This window comes from Parasteatoda tepidariorum, chromosome 1 (genome assembly GCF_982258835.1).
Source record: "Parasteatoda tepidariorum strain Cologne lab strain chromosome 1, Ptep-v5.0, whole genome shotgun sequence".
Lineage (NCBI taxonomy): Eukaryota > Metazoa > Arthropoda > Arachnida > Araneae > Theridiidae > Parasteatoda > Parasteatoda tepidariorum.
Window position 1 is genome coordinate 79,000,523 of NC_141755.1, and position 21,156 is coordinate 79,021,678.

A 21,156-nucleotide genomic window follows, 5' to 3' on the forward strand; every position below is an offset into this window, starting at 1 on the left:
TTAAGCAGCAAGTAATATTAATTTGCACAGTGCAACCGAGCTATCAAATTAGCAGCACAAATGTCAAGAACTCACAAAAAAGCACAAATGACAAAGCAGCATTTATCTACCATTTCTCAACCAATGGTATAAGGCACCTGAAAAGTATCATTCTTTATTTTTTTTAAATTCCAGTTGTGCCGTACAACTATAAAATTTAGTTTATGAAAGCTGCTGATTACATTATGCAGCAACTAGTATTAATTTACACACAGCACAGTGCAACCGAGCTATCAAATTAGCAGCAAAAATGTCAAAAACTCACAAAAAAGTACAAATGACAAATCAGGGTTTTTCTTCCATTTCTCAACCAATGGTATAAGGCACCTGAAAAGTACCATTCCTTATTTTTTTTAAATTCCAGTCGTGCCGTATAACTATAAAATTTAGTTCATGAAAGCTGCTGATTACATTATGCAGCGAGTAATATTTAGATTACACATAAAGTAACCAAACTCTCCAATTAAATGACAAACTTTTCTCACGTTTTTATTCCATTTCTCAACAGATCACTTAGTGGCATAAGACACCTGAAAAGTACCATTTTTTAATTTATATTTTTTAAATTCCAGTTATGCGTTATTACTATAAAATTTAGTTTATGAAAGCTGCTGATCACATTATGCAGCAAGTAATATTAATTTAAACACTGCATAAAGTAACCAAACTGTCCAATTAAATCACAAATGACAAACTTTTCTCACGTTTTTATTCCATTTCTCAACCAATGGTATAAGGCACCTGAAAACCATTCTTTACTTTTTTTAATTCCAGTTGTGCCGTATAACTATAAAATTTAGTTTATGAAAGCTGCTGATTACATTAGGCAGCGAGTAATATTTAGATTATACACTGCATAAAGTAACCAAACTCTCCAATTAAATCACAAATGACAAACTTTTCTCACGTTTTTCTTCCATTTCTCAACAGATCAACCAATGGCATAAGCCACCTGAAAAGAATCTTTCTTTCCCTTTTTTTTTTAATCCAATCGCCACACATCGCCGGAAGAACGTAACATTGAAAGGAATGTCCCCACTTTTTCACCAAGAATCGTTTTTTGACCCATTGCAGCGTGTAAGAGCCATCAGAACATGGCGAGGCATCTACTGTTATCTTAAGTCCTCCGACCATTCTGTTGCCGGACTATTTGAATAAATCTCCCCAGTCCAGTCATCAAGGTATTCCGGACCATTGACCGCCAAGGGTGCTTTTGGCGAGGAGGTTTATGTTTGGTTTTCGATTAATTCTGTCCGACTCATTTGTTGGTAGGACTTCTTTCTAAGAAGGTGAATTGGGTGTCCTTTTGTTCCAGAAGTGATTCAGGACGACATGATTGTAACTCTTCGAAGTGGTGTTCTTCTTCTTGGCGAGGCTGGCATAAAATGAATGTGTCATTGAGATTCCTGCGTTGCCCTCGCCTAAATGTGTTGCCCAATTGAGCAAAGAATCGCCAGTCGTTACATCGGCGGTACACGTATAATTAATTATTTATTGGTGTCAGAGAAACATACGATGTACGTTTAGTGTGTGTCAATGTCAACATTTTCTTTCAGAACAAAATACTTTTTTTTTCTGTAGTACTTTATAGAATTACAATAGAAGCGGGAATATTTTGATTAAGGTATTTCAGATTAAATATTTAAATTTTCAATAAATAAATCTGCAATTTGACATAATTGGAGTTTGCGTCATGCATCCTTTTATCATCGTTTTAATATTAGGTAAAAATATTTATTGCAAACAAATGTTTAATTTCAAATTTTTATGCTTAATTCTTTGAAATTAAATTTAATTAAAAAGTTTTAAAATCACATATGGTAAAAATTTTATTAAAAACCTATACGAGTTTCAATTGCACAATGGTACATCTTAATCAGTAGGATAAAAGACAAAAATGGTAAAGACAGAGATGATTAAAAATCCCGCCGAAATTACGTCATATTATTAGTGATAAAGTGAAGAGTCCAAAAATAAAATATTAAAAAAATTAATGATTTCGGATTGTTAGACAAATATGGTACTGAACTACTGAAATACATTTATGGATATTATGAGGTGAAGAAAAACCGAACTTACGACCTTCTGTTCAGAAATGCTTCTCGATGAGTTGATGTTCTTTGAGCCGGTATTTAATGTTTGAACTCGTTTCGTTCACATAGTTTCGCACACATAGAACTCTTTTTGTTTGTCCTATGCTTGATAGTCCACATTGGCATGAAATTTTCTTAATTTCTCTGGAGATGAAATTGGATTTGTTCTCGACTTAGATGGAATTGGATATTTTCTTGATTTATTGAGTGACAGTTAGAGCTGCTGCTCCAGACTTTACCAGAGACTGAGTTAGACTAGTTCCTGTTTTCATTGAAAGTGAAATAAAATAAGTTCCTTATTAGTTAGATTTGTTCCTAATTATGTTTGAGTAAAAGTTGTTCCTGCCCTGTGTTATTTAACGGATAATTTTGATTCATTAGGATTAAAAATGTGTGTACTGGTTCATTATTGTTGATTTGTCTAGTTAGATGTGTTCTTGACTAGAGTTGGAATTAGATTTGTTCCTGACTTCATTAGATGTCAAATGAAATGAGTTCCAGATAAATTTGGAGTTTGATTTGTCCCAAATAACGCTTGAGCTCTAACTTGATCTGTTCCTGCGTTTTTTTTTTTTTTTTTTTTTTTTTTTTTTTTTTTTTTTTTTTTTTAAATCAGTTGATGGATTAGTTTGGGATTGGGACATATATATGACTATATATGTCCCAATATATATAATGATAGGCCCCATTTTTGAGTAGTTTAGGAGAGTATATTTGGTAAAACCATCATAGAATTTTCTTGTAGACGGTAAGATCTGTCTGCATAATGTGATGTTATTTAATACTAGCTTCTAAAATTCCGAATGCAAATTCTAAAAACTGAAAAATTTTCGATATACAAACAATAAAAAGTGTCTTAGGAGAAAGTGTGGCTTGTCATTTTATTGCCCCCAACCATTTATTTTAATTGATTATAAATCTTTCCTGGATATTTTAGGATCATCTGAAAGTATAAAAATGTGTATGATATAATTCATTGCAGCTCTTTGGAAAGAAGACTTGAACATCGATTTGCCTTCATTTAAATCCCATTGCTTTTCAAAGCTATTTTCGTACGCTTATAAATAATTCTACAAATGAATTGACAAAGAACGTCACTTAGCCACCACGCATTTAATCTCAATTGATCAGCGAAAGGTTAAAAATCACACAAGCGTGGGAGTGACAAATAAAAGGAGTGGATTCAGCGTCAAACCTCAACAGCGGACTCAATAAACTCCTTGAGGGCGAGAACAACAACAACAACTCGATAAATAGGAAAAAGGTTCTGGAATCAATCGAATTATACCTGCGAGACACGTGCAGGACGTTTGTCTTTTAGCGCGCACGTTCCTGAGTAATTGGCGCGTCAAAGGGCAGGCGCGCGTGCCACAAACCCTCTCAAGGTTTTAATCTTGAAGGAATCCTGAAGAGATTTCAAGCAGTGACGTATGGTCTGAGTCTAACTAAGGATGAAGATTCTCACTCATCGAGAGCCCGGATGGAGTTTTGTTTGAGGGTGGGATTTAGAAGATTCCGAAAGTCACATAAATAATTCCATCCTTTTCCTTCCTCTGTCCCCAGAAAAGATCCATCATTGATTACTTGATTTATTTAAGACAGGGATCATTGGCTTTTATTTGATTTGCTTATGACAATTATTTTATCCTTTGTGGAGTTTTACCTTACAAACATTTTATTCCAATGAATAATCACTGAAAATTAACATTAAATGTGCATCAAAATAGCTGAATACACGGAAGATTAATTGCACTTTACCTTTCATGTGTATGTCGTAGACTAATTGAAAAATCCGGCACATTAGGAAAGGTCACCGGTATTTTGAATATTCTTGTTGCAATCAGCCTATATACCTTTAGGCTAATAAAAAATTGCTGAAAAATTATTCGTGTTGAATTTGCTTATGCATATCGAAATAAACCTACAATAACTCGATTTACAATAAAAAGCATTTGCTACGATAGAGCAGAAAATCTTACAATTAGCCTTTACTATTCACTTGTCATTTATAGCAAACTGCCCGAAATATATCAGGCTAATTTAACAATGAATAACGCATTGTCTTATTAAATTTAAGGTATGTGAGCTCCCTGCATTATTCCTACTGTAAACCTTATGGGGGCCGGGATAGCCTGGCTGGTAGGACGTTAGGCCTATCTCGGATAGCTCGTGAGTTTGATTCCCGCCGGCCTAAAATTTTCCGTGTACAAAATGGTGACTGGTGCACGCTAAATCTGTCTGGGTCACAAAGTCCCCCAAGTTCCCTTAACAAATCATAACCTCTGGGGGTACTGGATCGGAGATTGATCGTGCTCTGGTTCAAGTCAAAATTACAATCTGCGGATGAATGGCGTGTGAATGTGTCGTCTCTGTGAAACGTGATGTGACGCATGTACGTTGTCTCTGGATCATCCTCAGGGATTTTTCCCAAACCGCAGCCGATAACCCATAGTGTTAGCTCTAGTGAGGCGTATATAAAAGTATAGTATCCTATCGTAAACCTGGTGCATCCAAAAAAAATGGAGGCTGTTTGAAAAAAATACGGATTATTCAATTAGCCTAAAATATGTATACTTGCTATTGATGTCTAAATTGCAACTTTTTTTTGCAATGTTAATATGTTTATGTTATCAAGCTGTTAACTTGGCTTACTGCTTACCAAACACTGTTTTATGATATTTTAAATTGTAGAGCTTTGAAGAAAAACGTGTTAAGATAGATTTGATTCATTTATTATAATGCTTTACATAGCCTTGGTAAAGTTCCTATGGTAAATTTATCACATTGCTTGTAACTTGGTAAAGTTATACCTTGGTACCAGTGCAAATGTTATCTTTCAATGATTAGTTAGTATAAACCAACACACGAACATCAATCTAAAATTTAAAAAAAAGGATGGTTAAATTGCTAATTAATTATACTGCACTACCTTCCATATGCATTCTTACATTTTTGTCTAACTTACAGCCGCTTTTTTGTATGGTAATGTATTTATATCTGCATCCAGCAGGCAATTTGTTCTACTGTTTTCAAGGACTGTTTTATGAAACTTATGGGACTTATAAAGTGAAGAGTTAGAAAAACAGGTGAGGTGATATTTTATTTAATCAATTACGTGATTTATTTTGTTAAGTTGAAACATTAAGCGTTCTATGGTTGATCAAATTATGCAGTGAAAATAATATTTAATTTCGCAGGTCTGAAAGAATGTTTCGGTCATCTGTAGGTACCAGACATTATTTTAATCTACCCAGTGCTTCTTTTCCTTCTAGAACAAAAACAAAAAAAAATTATTAGCTCTAAAAAATTTCTTCCCTCTTATATTTTATAGAGATGGATCATCTATGGATCACTTAATTATGTCTAAGCATTTAACTTTGTTTTTAAGGGCTTCTATCTTTTAATGGCCATGGTAGGAATGTCACAACAGGGATCAGATGACGTGTTCAGCTCCTGAACTGGTATTCATCTTTCCAAACTTCAGTACCACAATCAACGAGAGAACTCACACGACCCCTAGCTATCCACCGGAGGGGATGAACAATCCCTTTAACCCCTTACCCTGCACCACTGAAACATTTGTATAATTTACATGCTCTTCAATTATACTTTATGAAGATGCAATATTTTCTTGGTGTTAACCTTTTGTGTAGTTAGATGCTACAACTCTTAATGATCGAATGGTTAAAAAAAATTACTGAAAACAAATCAGTCTATATTATGAGAAATTAAATACACTCAAAATCTGCGATTTTAAGTCATTTATGAACCAGGATAATATTTTTGAAGTGCATTTTGATATGTTTAAAAAATATCTATCAATGAATTTTAACAGATATCGCAAAATTTAAAGACAATCCAAAACGCTTTTAATAAATAACATGGTATTATAAAGCTGTTCCAAAAATATAACAGTTAAAAGGTATCTGTTTTTAGATAACAGACATCTGTGATTGTTATCCCTCATTGGTCCTAAATATTCCTATGTAATCAAATCTCTTGTAATTCATTCTGAAAAAAAAGTTAATAGTCTTGGTGACTTTCAGCCAATTTGGCGATGAATCAGGTAGGCAACCATCTCACTATTTTATCTCAATGCAAATTCTGAGTAAGCGCTAACCGGAAGGTAAACAAGGCAATTCACGTACTGTCACTATTCGAAACATGTCCTCAGGCAGAGTGGGCAGAAGATTTGCGAGAACGATCCTAAAATAGGTTGATGCCAGGCGCATGACAGATTCGTTGGCGACACTGTTCATTTTGGTCACAATGCGAAATGTGTCGTAAATCAGAAGCACAACTTCTGGCAGGGCGACGCACTGTCGCATCATATATGCTGGATTAGTTGTTATACAAATGTTATAAATGTCTTCCAGCATTGGCAATAAAATGCTGTAAGCAAATTTGTGCCCGCATCTATTTCTAAATGCCACTGATTAAGTCACTAATACGTCGTTGTTACGTTTACGACTTAAATTTTTAAGGATCGTATATTATCTGTGTCACAGTTGCTAAATGTGTCACGTTATTACTTTTTAATTGTAATTTATTTAGGCATAAAAATGACAATCATTTACCAGAACAGGACCCTGTATGTCAGTGTAGTGTTACTTTCGATAAAATGTCCCGCTAATAAAATTCCATTGAAATTTTTTTGTTCTTTAATTTTAAGAAAAGAACAAGTGATAGCAGATGAAATTTTATAAGTTCGTTTAGAATTATCTGAAAAATTTAAATACTTAAATACGAGATACTGTTTCTTTTTTATTACTATTATTCATACAAATGTTTATATCCGGTCAATATAAGTATATCCGGTCCGCATTTGGGAAGGAGATGTTGATTTTAAAGCCAACACAATCCACTTTTATTTATTTCAGAAGAAAATATTCTTTTTGAATCTACTCTTAGAGTAAATCGTAAATTTTTTGTTGAGAATCCTAAGAACAGTTGGAAGAATAAGTTGATCAAAGGAGTTAAATAACATTAAAATATACCTTAAAATGTTACGGAAATCGAGTTATTGTGTGTAAATGACAAAAGAAAAATAAATAAATTATTGCTTGATATAAAAAGTGTCACCAAGAAAGTAAATGAAAGTGTGAGCGATTAACTTAGCCATCCCCATTTCTTCTCTTTCATATTTCGTTTGAAAACTAAAAAAAAAGTACTTTTAATGTGGGTGGTCCAGATACGAGCCTGGTGGCTAACGTTATCTTTAATATAGTACATGCCTTCTTTTAGACATAACTTAGCTATTTTTTGTTGGAATAAATTATATTTTTAATTAATAATTTAATTCATTTAATGATAAAGCTATTTTATGCTTTATTAATTATCTTGATTTGTATTTTAACTATAAAAAGTCGAAACCAAAACTAAATAAGTAAAAACAACGTAAGCAATTAAGTAATATGAAAAAGTTACTTTTGTTCTGAGTCGTTGATTGAGTGAGGTTTTTGTAAGTAACATTTATCGTTTATTTGCGTTTTTTAATAATTTGAAATACAGAGTCGTTACGCCATCAATATAATTGTTCGATTACGACCGTTTCGGTATTATACAAAAATATTCAAATCGCTTCAGTATTTTATAGCACTAAAACAATTGTCTACTCTATGAACCTGCATATTTGTGCCTATTGTAGTTTAAAAAAAAAAAAAAAAAAGAACACGATTGTTTTGGTATTATATAACATCAAATCTATTTAATACTTTTTGAACCTAATTATTAGAATTTAAAATACGAACGGTAGTTACGGTACTGTATAGTACCAAATCAATTGTTTAATTATGAAATTGCTTATTTGTGCTCGTAGTAGTTTAAAAAATAGACGATTGTTTTGATTATTGTATTGCACCAAAAATATTGTGAACTTTATGAACCAAATTATTGCATTTTAAAATACTGTCGGTCTTTTCGGTATTGTATAGTACCAAAATAATTGTCTACTTTATAACCTGCTGCTTATTTGTGCTTATTGTGGTTTTAAAAAAATAAAAAAAATAAAAATAAAAAAAACGCTTGTTTCGGTATGGTATAGTACCAAAACAATTTTCTACTTCATGAACACAATTATTTGTGTTTATTACAGTTTAAAATACGAGCGGTAGTTTCGGTATTATACAAAAAATATATTGATCATTACGGTATTGTATTGCATCAAAACGATTTGTCTGATTTCTGATCTTGTTCATATAAGCTTAATACAGGTTCATAAACAGATAATCGTTTCGGTTCCAATTCGTTCGTTTATCGTAACCGTTCATTTAAAAGATCATTAACTCCATGAACCTGTTTCTTTTCTATTAAACATATTTTACTACGCGCACTAAGGTTGTCTCAGCTATTTTGGAAACTTTTATTGCCTTTTGTATTAAATTTCTTCTTAAAAAAAAAGATCTAATTGTCCATGTTCAAAAATGTAAGAACTTCTTTTCGAAATCAATTTTTTACTTTTACTTATGAACTATTTTGACCGAGCAACGCCTGCTTGTTTTATTATTATGTTTAACTAGTAAAAGTTTTATTATTTAGACATAAGGCATTTCATTTTATTGAAATCACTTTTGAAATTTCAGTGAAAGCCTCATTTTTATAGGTCCATATTAAGAAAAGAAATAAAAGCTTAGCAGACATTTTTGCAATTAAGTTTTTACAATGTGCCAAATCTCTGTTGAACAAATAAAGGAGGGTAAATAATGGTTAAACAACATTAAATAACATATAAATCAAAACAACTTAAAGGACTTTTATGTCCAATGGCCAAAAACCATTATATTGAACGAAGAGAAAAATATTTTTCTCAGAAATTAAAGATAAGAGTAATAACTCATCGATGTAAAATGGGTAAGAAAAACAACTTTGTGCCGCAATACAGGTAATAAAATTCTAAGAAATAGATAGTAAATAATATTTGCGCGTTTAATAGCTTCTTCCAATTAGATTAATCTCAAGAAAATAACATAGTTTAACGTGTTTTGTTTTTTTGGTAAAAAGATTTCATTTAAATGAGCAATTCTTGTTTGCAGCTATAAACCACCGTTTGACTGATTAGGACACAATTCAAAAATGCTTCGACAATTATGATATTAAATAATGGAAAATGATTAATAATCTGTAAAAATTATATTTTGATTGAAATTGTCTTTAGCTAAACATATTTTATAATTTTGCGCTTTGTTTTTGCACAATTCTAAAGATATGGAGAAATGCACATTGAGAGGTTCAAAATTTCGAGTGTTCTCGTAATGGGACCATATTTTCTACATTTTAAGGGTCAATCAAATAAATCTAAATCCATCCCAAAAAAATAGCATGTTTATTCAGAAAAAGAATGTTTCAGTATTCAGATTCACATAACATAAACACAAATTAATTAGCATTATTAACTTTTGAACCTCGGACTCTTGGAATCCGATAATCATTAGGAAAAATCAATCATTAGAATAAAAGTTATTAAAGTGTGCCGTAATTAGTTTTGCGCATAGTGCGCCGTAATCAAGCAGAAATTTTGACGATTTACTAATTTTTCCTGAAACGTTCATTCTATTTTTTTGTTTTTTCTATTTTTTTCTTTTGTAATTGCTCTTGAAGTGAATAAGAGCTGCGATGACTCAGTGGTTAAGGCACTGGGCTGTAATTGTGAAGAACTGTGGTTCGATCCCCAGCGGCGGCTTGAAATCTACTCAGCTTCAGATTGATGGGTACCAGCGTATCTGGGAAATGGAGCGACCTGTAACAATACTGACCACATTGCCGCTATCATGCCGCTGGTCTCGAAATTGTGGAGCCTTTCTCCATGCCCCGTCCCCTGGCCCACAGCGGGCAGTTGAGGGAATGCTTTAATTTTTTTTAAAAGTGAATAAAGAAAACAAAAATATACAATGAATACAGATAAAAATTAATTTCGTTATTAAGTCGAATAGAAATACAAAATCACAATCCATTACTAATCAGATTCAGGTAACTAACCAGATTAATCAAATGCGATATCAATCTGGACAATCTACGAGAAATCATCCGAGTTAAGTTTTAATTTTAAAAAAAGAAGTTTAAACCAACTAAATAATCGTATTAAATATTCGACTTTATCAAAAAAAATACGATCGCAAATCTGAATATTATTAAATATTCCGAAAAATTTGAAATCTAATTTGACGCATCACCAAACCCTATCAGTCTTTGTCAAGAATCGCTATACTATTTAAAGAGTAGCAACTTTGACGACAGCAAAAAAATAAATAAATATTTAGTTACGGTAGATTACCATTTAGAAACAAATTCCACTGCTGGTTTAGAGTTTCTCTTCGTTGGTTTTAAAATAAATTGAATTGAGTGCTTTGATAGCTCAAATCAGACAGCAATAAAACAAAAAGAATATGCAGATCTCGTCCATCTCAGAACAAGAAATCGTTCTCAGCCATTGATGTGTAGTGAAAATCCTTGAGTGAAAATTAGACTTGTCTCGCTTGTTTCCTTTGCATAATGACATTTTCTTTTGTTTTGTTTGTTTATCAGAAGGTGCACTTTACAATGAATACCAAATTTTTTGTTTGTTTGGCAATTTGTCATGCTTTGCATTAGGAATCCAGTTAGGTTATAAATTTACACCTTCGTAGATGGCTGAAGGCGGATACCGAACAAAAGAACTGACTCCGCCTACAGCCACTGCCCTTGAATGTTAAACGTCAGGTTTAATTGTTATGTTTAATTTTACTCGAATCAGTTTAAATGCTTAAAACTCGTAGCAAAACTATACTTTAAACTATATAACTTGCCGTAAGGAATCAGCTGGGCATTAGAACAGACCAATAGCTTAAATATATAAAAAATTATTAAATTTTTAAAAATCTACAGTTTGGCGAGATTTTTTTTCAGTTAGATGAAATTTTTTCGCCAAGGAAAGTAATAAAAACGGTCATATACTTTTTTAATTATTGAAACGTTGGTACTTTTCCGTTATCCGGACTCAAGCGAAAACTCACCAAATGATGTAGTACCCCTTTGTTATCTAATTGAACGAAAATTTGGTTGCAAGAAATTTGGCGGAATTCTACATTATTTGGCGATTTTTCGCTTGTTAACGGAAAAGTACCAAATCGTTATATCACAAACGCTCTTAATTTTCCCAAAACTGTGCCTTTCTCTTTATTGACTTTTTCGTCAGTCTCCGTACTTGCATAGAGGGCGCTGGCAAGCGATAGGCTAAACTTGACTTAACAATTTTGAATAACTGCAGCTGACTCACAGCAGTTATGAAACATACTATTTGCAATAATGCGTTCTTTCATTTGCCGAGAAGCTTGACCATTGGTACATGAATGGTTAGAAAATCGGAATCCGGTTCGGAAGAGCCAGGGTTCGAATCTAGACTCTACTAAGACCCATCGAATATGTACGATATACGTGCTCGTAAAATCTGTGGAATCGAAAATCCTGCGGTCGGTCAATGAGCAATACCATGGGTACTGGGATCTGGAGGAAATTTTCTTCCCCTTCAGAGCTAAGTCTAAATTGAGGAAGTAGCCTCAAATTGTGATGGCATGTCTTCGAATCATCTTCACGGATGTTTCCCAGACCGTCGCCAATAGCCCGTTGTGTAGCTCTTGTGCGAATTAAAGTACCAACCTACCTTATTTGAAATTTCGAGCTTTCCAAAAACAGCCTCTGAAACATAGAAGATTGCCGGCTACTTTAACTCGCAGAAAATACGATGCTTTGATTTTAAATGCAAATATTTATACAATTATTTTATTATGGTTGACAGCACTAAATTTACCAATGATAGCTGGTCGATATGAATCCGCATCCGGCTAGCACCAACCACAATGCTTACGTGAAATATCCTCAGTGGTAGATGGATCATGGGTTAGACATTCCTTTGCCATCAGGCTAACCGTGAGAGGTTATCGCAGGGCTCGAAAAACAGCCCGTCCTCCCGTCCTCGGCGGTCAAAAATTCCCCGCGGACAACGAATTTCTCGAATCCGACGTCCGCACGGACGGCCATTTTCCCGTTAATGTTCGTGATACATTTTCAATTTTTGTTATCTTACAAGAGTCTAGCGCCTCACTTCTAAAATGACCCTCTAATCTAGAAATACAGCAACATACTGCGTATGGTGGAATTGATGTTTTCTCTGTCTGGGAGTACTGTAGCGGTTGAAAGGGGTTTTTCAGCAATAAACTTACAAAAAAAAAAAAAAAAAAAAAAAAAAAAAAAAAAAAAAAAACATTACGTACTGGTCTTAAACAAGAAGCGTTAAACGCAATTATGAACATCTACCTAAATGCAAAACCCCCTTCAGATTTCTGTGCAGAAACCTCTGTAAATCATTGGCTTGATCGTGGAACTGGCAAACGACATATTTGATACATTTAAAAAAACGCAGTATCCACGGATAAATTGACATTCCAGATAACTTGACTTTAGTCATTTAAATTATTTCATAAAATAAATACTAGGTTACTATTAGTATACTAGTATTTCTCTTATTACTGTATAATGTAATCATAGTATTTGTAATCCTAGTAACTACTAATTCATTGTGCAATTTATATAAATATTTGTAATAAATAGGAGAAAATTATGTTTTTATTTATTTAGAAGATACGGGTTAGTTTCAAATGAGGACGGGTACATTGTTGGACATGCCGTCCTCGGGGACGGGTAAAATTTCTGAGTTTTTTCGAGTCCTGGGTTATCGTGATCTTCTCCATGTAACGCAAATGCGGGTTAGTTCCATCGAAAAGTCCTCCACGAAGGCAAATTTCTGCCAATACTTGATCCAGGAGTTCCCTTGCCTTCTGGAATGGGTTGAAAATTACAAGGCTACGGAGTTGAACATTAGTAGTCGTAAACTCACAAAAATTGGGTCGGTTGTTCAACGACGGTTATAAAAAAATGTAACTCATTTACAATATTTTTACATTAAGGAATATTTTCGTTATCCAAATGAAATTTATTGCCACGCACGATAATATCGCTTTCAATCTTTATCAAAGACGATAATGATGAAGCTAATACATTGTGCGGTAATCAGCCTTATCGATAATTTTCGCGATATTATCATTAATTTATCGTTGTCTAAAATGATTGCGATACTATTGTATTCGATAATTATTGATATCGATAAAAATCGCGACATTATCTTATTGGATAATTATTGCGAAACATGAAATTCGCGATTTATCATAAAAATACTCTTTTAAAGTACCGCTGTTGCACGTCTGAATTATATCGATATTTCGCGATGCATCAATACACAGGTAGTATATCATTCCATCTTCAGGCAACTAGCGAAAAGGCTAAATTAAACTATCTACGCAGCTTGACAATAAATACACCTTGCTGTATACAGCGCAAAATAACTCTAGTTAAACTTGATTTGATAAATTACCTCCGCTATCAACTGATAAAACCATTCCAAAAGATATTTTCTGTAAAAAGAACAATTTGACACATAGCCCTCATCTCAATTTGATAAAAACGAACTCACCAGATACATATTAAAAAGTATCTATTTTTTCTAACGGATGTTGATTAACATCAGCAAAACACAAACTCTATATTTGATTATCACACGGTCCCTAAAATCAAGCCAATTGGCAGTTGTTGGATCAGTTGTCACGAATGGCGATGAACGAGACCTTCTTTTTCATGTCTGAAATGGAATAAAAACATAACGTATTAGTCTATTGTTTCTGTTTAAAAAAAATGAGTTCATAATGCAATCAGTAGTTTACTATCAGCTGCCCACGCATAACACAGACATCTATAAAACCTTGACGAATTACTTGAATCGATGGATCATAATTTTCAATCATCACACGAAGTCATCTTAAGAAGATGTTCGCTAAATAAACATTTATTTCGATCGTAATTGATGTTTGTGGGTAGAAAATGTATCTGTGAGATTGTTATTTTGTTAGATTGAGTTAAATAGTTATTTCTTTAGATCTTTTCGATTTTTTTTTATAGATATTTCCGTATGATGTGGAATTTTAAGTCTGTTTATCTGTGTGATTGTTTTATTTTATACTTATTTTGTATCAATTTTTTTCACTGCTCCAGATTACAAAGCAATATAGTCATAAAAAAATTATAATTTTATTTATTTCATTTTATTTTTATTAATTTTTTATTTTTTAATAATTTTTTTTATTTTTTATTTTCTTATTTTTATTTTTTATTTTCTTATTTTTATTTATTTTTTATTTTTATTTACTTTTTATTTTTATTTATTTTTCATTTATTTCAGTTTATTTTTATAAATTTTTTATTTTTATTTTTTTATTTTCAATTTTTTTTTTTTTATTTATTTATTTTTTTTATTTGTGTACTAGAGGGCGCCACCCGTTGCTCGCTTTCGCTCGCCAATTCCCCGTAATTGTTACGCAATTATTTTTTGTTTGTAATAAATTATTTTATCGTAATTGTATCCGAAACTTTGGCAATAGTTTACAATCGCGGGCTCCTCTCATTTTTGGCAATTTGCAAATAAACGAATATCTATGTAAAAAAACGAAAAACCAATCACATAAAGATAAACAAAAGTTGTAGTAACCCGAAGGTGACGTCATTGAAAGCAAACTACATCATGGTAACCAGAAACGAGATTTCAGTAAAACTGAATGAAAATTATCGCCAAACCAAAAGGCTCCTGATTCTACCCTTGTTTGCATAAAACGCTGTTGCTTCTCAGACTCATTTACGGAATCCTGCACACATTTGGCTACCAATAGTAACACAGGAAGGATCACACTCACTACCGTGAATTTAGTACAGCTCTCACAACAAACGCTCAAGACTCGGTGAACTTAATACAGCTCACACCACAAGCGCTCAAGATCCGGTGAACTTAACACAGCTCAGCCGGTCTTTCCCAAACACGGCAACAAGTGGTATCCGTTCATCGAATTCTATCCTTGATAAAATTCTGGTGGGGGAGTATTGTGGCGTAACTACCCCTACAATTAATAAATATCAATACACTAGTATATAAAGACATGTTAACTCGATTTCATCTTGAGGTACCTTTTGATAAATGATTGTTGGCGCATTTTTTTATTTTATTTTATAACCGTCGTTGAACAGCCGACCCAATTTCATGGGTTTACGACTACTTACGTTCAACTCCGTAGACTTGTAATTTTGAACCAATCCAGAAGACAAGGAAACTCCTGGATCAGTACCCCCAGAGGTATTGATTTGTTGTGGGAACATGGAGGACTTTGAGACTCGACAGATTTAACGTGCATCAGTCACCATTTACTACACGGGGAGTCTTCGGCCGGCGAGGATCGAACCCACGACCTCTTGGATATGGGCCCAGTGCCCTACCGACCAGGCTATCCCGGCCCCTTGTTGGCGCATTTTATTTTATTTTATAACCGTCGTTGAACAGCCGACCCAACTTCATGGGTTTACGACTACTAACGTTCAACTCCGTAGCCTTGTAATTTTGAACTAATCCAGAAGACAAGGAAACTCCTGGATCAGTACCCCCAGAGGTATTGATTTGTTGTGGGAACATGGAGGACTTTGAGACTCGACAGATTTAACGTGCATCAGTCACCATTTACTACACGGGGAGTCTTTGGCCGGCGAGGATCGAACCCACGACCTCTTGGATATGGGCCCAGCGCCCTACCGACCAGGCTATCCCGGCCCCTTGTTGGCGCATTGTCGATTTCTCCCCAATAGGGTGGATCATAGAATAGCCCGCCCAGTGGCGATTTTCTTAAATCTTGCCAAGCAAGTTTAAATTTCACCAAACTATGTTTCCGGAAGAGATTATTTTGAACGTCTGATCACACCACCAAAATTCTTTAACCTGATTAGTTATTTGATATGTATACCTACGCGAAAGTTGGATTTCGTTAAGAAAGAGGTAAAAGGGTTTATTTTTTCGCCATTTGTACTTCTGATATCTTCCTGTTAGAATCATCGTTATTATTTCATTTTTTAACCCTTATTTCATTTATTATCGTTAATATTTCATTTTTTAATTTTTTTTTGCGCGGTACCGGTTGAAAATGGCTAGAAAATGAACGAGTGAATTTTTAATTAAATCAATTTGTAATACTTAAAATTAATAATTTAAGGTTATTTAAGTTAAGGTAGTTTAAGGTTATTAAATAAGTTATTTTTTATTATATTAAAAAATGTTTCAGTAAATTTGCAATAATTTAAACAGTTTTTTTTAATAATCAAAAAGCAACGTTGATGCCAATAATAATCGCTAACTTTACGAGATTTCCAAAAGTCGCCAAGAGTTGGGCTATTCTAGGATTTTGCCCTCTCTGCAATATCATCACATCATGCAAGAAGTTGATCGTTAAGTTCTTAATCGTTTAAAGAATCTCTTTAACGGTAATTTATTGTAGTGTATCTACCACTAAAAAAATACAATTCCAATTCACTAGTATATAATACTTGCTAACTCGATTCTATGTTGGGGTACCTTTTTATAGATGAAGGTTGACATTGTCGTTAACTACTATCCCCACATTGGTGACCAAGACTAAGAAGCAATAGCGTGAGGAGGACAATGTCGCACTCACAAGTAACAAGTCAACTGTTCACTCTCGACCATGCATCGAAGTAGGCTTATTCAAATCGTAGTGAGCGTTTCTGTCAAGGTAGGCGTGTTCATATCACGTCCGGGTCACCAATATGGCGATAGTAGTTAACGATAATGTCAACCTTCATCTATGAAAAGGTACCCTGATACTTGGTAAAACTATACTTGGACTACCTTTTTTATTTTGACATGCATAATATTGAGCTTAAAATAATAATTGTCCTTAAGCAATTTCATAAAAGAAAAATGTTTTTAAACTAAACATGGTGACTTCTAGAAATCCTGAATTTTCGTTAACTTCTCTCTCCTAGATCTAATAGATAGCAGAAGGAAATTTTATGAATCAAAGCAATTAAAGAGGTATTGAAGAATGAAACGAACATTATAAATTTTGCTAATATGCTCAATTTCTAATAAGATTAAAATATTAAAGGTAATTGTGAAAGAATCGGAAATGGAGGCCAACCTGACTGAAATTTTGCAATCAAAAACCAAAACAAATCATGATTTGACAAACAGTCTCTTATCTTTTCTGCTAGTTTGCTTAAAACCTCGCCAAGCCCCTATATCGTTATTTACTTTGGGTGGAGGCTATTGTCAAACTAGACTTCGAAACGAATCTTGTGAATAGAAACCACACATATTTTGCATTAGAAGGGATCAGTACAGGATAGAATTTTCTTTGTTTCATAAATATTTTATATATTTTTAGTTTCGATTGAGCTGCTCAAAATGTGTGATCTAAATCTAAATAGTTATGATTTTTAAAAAAAATTCTTACAACGAAATGTAGCAACACTGATGACAATGTCATCGGTTTTAATGCGATTGAGTGCAATAATTTACACTTTTGCTTTTCTTTGCTTTTACAGTAATTCGAAGCAACAGTTTCTATTAGTTTTGAATCATTAAAGGACAGCAAGTTCTGTTGCTTTTGGAGTAATTCGGAGCAACAATTTTTGTTGCTTTGGAAGTAATTCGAAGCAGCAATTTTTGTTGCTTTGGAAGTAATTCGGAGCAGCAATTTTTGTTGCTTTGGAAGTAATTCGGAGCAGCAATTTTTGTTGCTTTGGAAGTAATTCGGAGCAGCAATTTTTGTTGCTTTGGAAGTAATTCGGAGCAGCAATTTTTGTTGCTTTGGAAGTAATTCGGAGCAGCAATTTTTGTTGCTTTGGAAGTAATTCGGAGCAGCAATTTTTGTTGCTTTGGAAGTAATTCGGAGCAACAATTTTTGTTGCTTTTGGAGTGATTCGGAGTTACAATTTGTATTAGCTTTGAATAATTTCGGAGCTAGTTTTTAAGCAGTTCGTACAAGCATTTTTCCATGATTTAGAAGCGATTCGGAGCCCAACAATTTTTATTTGTTTAAGAGTAATTCATGGTAGCTATTTAAAAAAAAAACATGGCAGGAAAGAGTTTTTTTTTTTCAAAAATATTTTTATCTGATTTTGAAACAATGCAAGACAAATAATTTCATTGTGTTTTTCAACTATCTAGGGTATCTTCAATGGTTTTGGAATACAAAACAGCAATTTTCTTTGTTTTCGGAGAAATTCGGAACTGTAACTTTTTATTCGGTTGTGGAGCGATTCGGGGGCATTAATTTTTACTTTTAGAACCTCATCGTGCAACAATACTTAATTCTGAATTCTTAATTGATTTTTCATTTAAGTGAAGTAATTAAACACTTAGCAGAAGTTCTGAAATACTGGTATAAGATATTCAGTCGACGTTGGCCTGAAGTTCGAAACAAAAAAGGCAATTAAAGTCTATCGAGAAAATAATGAAAAGCGTTGAAGTATATGAAAAAAAAAAAAAAAAATAGAGAAAGCAGTCTATATTTACCTGGCCAATGATAACTTTGAAACAAAAAGCATGATTGAAGTTTGTAAAGAAAATAATAAAGAAAGCTTTCAATGCAAATCATTGCGAAAAATAGAACATTTTAATTTATGTTTTTAATAAAATTAATTTTTCAAATCGTATTCAGAGAATAATTTCAAACGCTCATTTGCGTAAAGATTTTTTTTTTCTTCATATTTCAGACAAGCGATCTAGATTTAAAAAAAATATTAAAAAAAAACTCTAGAAAGGATAAAATTATTATAACAGTATACTTTTTTATTCAAGAAATGAAAGGAAATTCCCCAGCTTCAATTTCCCTCAATTCATTTTCCACCTTGGACTAAAATAAACACCAGAAGGCGCATCCTCAATAAAAAAAAAGAAGAAAAAAGAAAAGAGAAAAAAAAGAATATTTTTCTTATCATCCTCGGAAATAATAGCAAATTACAATCGAAGAAGTAGAAGAGAAAGAACCATTTTTCCCCTGATTGATTGACGCGGGTAACAGACAGTTTTGATTACTGACATCCACCATTTTTTTCCCTACCTTCGCTTATTTTTGGAATATTTTTCCCTTTTATTTTTTTTTCTTCTTTTCCCCAAGATAGTGGACAAGTAAACCAAAAGAGGTTAACAGATAGCTGAGGAGAGAAAGGAAAAATGGTGAGCGAAAAAGTCATTTTTCTATCTTCTTTTTCCTGCTCTGTTGACAAGGTTAAAGTGGAGCTTGATGGATTGTTAGTCTAGGGACCCTATGTCTTCTTTACCTACCCTGTCACTTTGTGTGTTCACTATGACACATATATTTATACCTTAATATCGCCTTTTTTTATGCTTTCTTTGATATGTCATTTTGATTCAGTAACAACACATAATATACATAAGATCATTCTCACGATCTTCCATAACTAGGTTTAAGAAACTTTCTCAGTTATAAGTTGTCAAAGTAATCTCACGATCTGGGTTCTTCAACAACTTGGTTTAAAAAAACAATTGCAGTTTTAAGTTGTTAAGGTAATCTCACGATCTGGATTTTTCAACAACTTGGTATAAAAACGATTGCAGTTTTAAGTTTTTAAAGTAATCTCACGATCTGGGTTCTTCAACAACTTGGTTTAAAAAAAACAATTGCAGTTTTAAGTTGTTAAAGTAATCTCCCGAATCTGAACTTTTTGACTAGGTTTAAAAAAAACATTCTCAATTTTAAGTTAAATTTATCTTACGATCTAGACTCTTCAAATTTGGTTTTCAAAAAAAAAAAAAAAAAAAAACGCATTCTGAGTTTCTATTTATTAAAGTAATCTCACGATCTGGACTCTTCACCAACTTGGTTTAAAAAAAAACATTCTTTAGTTTTAATTTGTCAAAGTAATCTTACGATCTGGACGCTTCCTCACATTTAATAAACAGTCTTAATTTTAGGTTTTTAAAGTTATCTCTTGATCTGACTCTTTCACAACTTGATGTGAAAGGACTTTTAGTTTTAAGTTGTTCAAGTTATCTGACAAGACATAAAAATATTCTTACCCAGTCTTTAACAAATTAATGGCCGACCGGCCTGGGTAGGGGGCAGGGAACTGTCCTTGCATCAGAAAGGTCCTGGGTTCGAATCCCGGGCAAGGCATGGATGTTTCTTTCTCTCTCTGTGTGTTCTATGTCCTTTCTCCTTTGTGTGTGAATGCGACCCGTCCTATAAACGGGTTGTGGTTGTGTGAATGGCGTGGCAGAAGTCGAATTCCTGGCCATAGATGGCGCCACTGAAAAACAGTAGCAATCGCACCCCCACTGCCTAAATAGGCACACGACGGCAAGAAAGAAAAAATTATGCATTAAACATTCCATGCGCTTATGGAATATTTTGTAATGAGAAGGAAACCGTTTTAATCAAAAATTCGTGGGGACATTGGAACCTAAACAAAATTGATATTTTCTATCATTAGCTACCACCGTTAGTTTTCAAATATTGCTATCGAATGATATCAAATCGATTTATATTAGTAATGTATTATAGTGGAGACAAGCATCTTAATTTTGCGAAACAAATGCCAAAAATTAAATAATTAATTTAACAATCTTTTTCTTTAAGAAAATTTTCTTAAGCTGATCCTGTTTCTTTTCCAATCTATCCAATTTACTTCAACCTCCACCAAATGCAGAGGTTTCGCAAATGTAACTCTAATCTGTTCCTTCTCCGATCTAGTCAAGTTATTCCAATCTGCACAAAAAATTTTTCACAATATTATTTCAGACCTAGTCTTCCAATTTATCTCTACCTAAGATGTATCTTAAAACCGTTTGTTCAGCGAAGCATGTCCTTCTGTGGACTTTGTGCCATTAAACCCTACATCCAATTCAATCCAATTTATCTCAGTTTTTCCAGCTTTCACCAAAACAAAAACATCGTGCAAAATTTTGTCAAAAACCTGCTTCATCTTTCTCAAATCTATCCTAGATAATCCAAGTTAAAGCTAATCTAGCACGTCTATAAGGCTAATCCAACACGAACCTTGCAAAAATTGTTCGTAACTTGTTCTGTTTGTTTCATCAATCCACCTGAACAAATTCAATTTTGTGCGTAAAAATGCTCATACA

At 33.2% G+C, this 21,156-nt stretch overlaps 1 long non-coding RNA gene across 1 annotated transcript in view; it reads left to right on the forward strand.

The window, feature by feature from the left end:
• Positions 1–21,156, forward strand: part of LOC122270441 (uncharacterized) — a 75,849-nt gene that overhangs the window by 41,613 nt on the left and 13,080 nt on the right. Inside the window, exon 3 of the long non-coding RNA XR_015435340.1 lies at positions 5,140–5,218. This is a non-coding gene — a long non-coding RNA (uncharacterized LOC122270441). The remainder of the gene's footprint in view (positions 1–5,139; positions 5,219–21,156) is intronic.